Genomic DNA, 852 nt, shown 5'->3' with positions numbered 1-852 from the left:
ACCTTATCCCCTATATATGTCAGGAGAACCCAAGGTTCCCCTCCAGACACGATTTAGCAAACTTTTCCCGATCGATCCGACCCACCGAGGCCGTCTCGACCGTCCGCTGCGCCTACTAGGGCCGATTTCTTCGGACTCCGATCAGAAAATATACCGATGCATGTCGTTAACACCTAGTCCGCCTCGTCCGATCTATCTAAACAGTCTCGACGCACCCAACACTCTTTCAAAGTCGGATTACTCGGACTCAATCTGAAAATGGACCGATGCATGACGTCAACACTTAGCCCGCCTCGTCTGATCTATCTAAGCCATCTCGACCCACCCAACACGCCTTCCAAGTCGGATCACTCGGACTTCGATCTGAAAATCTCCGGACTCATTTTTATGAATATCCCCAGTCAGTAAGAACGTTATTTCGCCAATATATACCAACAATAAACCATATTCCAATAGCTGAACCAAAAATATAATTCCCGATCCAAACGTTCTGCATCGCCCAACGCGACCACCTTCCCTATATATGTCAGGAGAGCACAGGGTTCCCCTCCAGACAACACTTACGCTCTATCCCCGACTCTCGGTCGATCGATAGGCCAGGTCAGCGGTGTCTGTTTCGGCCGAAGCTCGGACTTTGGTCAAAATGTTCCGATACAAAATTTGAACCAAGATAGATACAGATATGATTCCTTCTTAAATATACGTTGATTATCGAACAGAATATGGTAAATATTTTGCGATGACCGAGGATTTCATGAATTTTTTTTTTTTTTCGAAAAAATTTTCTATTATCGGAATTTCCTCAAATTTCATTTGGTTGCCTCCTAATGCTTATTAAAAATGATAACCAAC

The sequence above is a fragment of the Harmonia axyridis genome, chromosome X (genome assembly GCF_914767665.1).
Source record: "Harmonia axyridis chromosome X, icHarAxyr1.1, whole genome shotgun sequence".
In the NCBI taxonomy this organism is placed as follows: domain Eukaryota; kingdom Metazoa; phylum Arthropoda; class Insecta; order Coleoptera; family Coccinellidae; genus Harmonia; species Harmonia axyridis.
Note: the sequence above shows the minus strand (reverse complement) of the source record.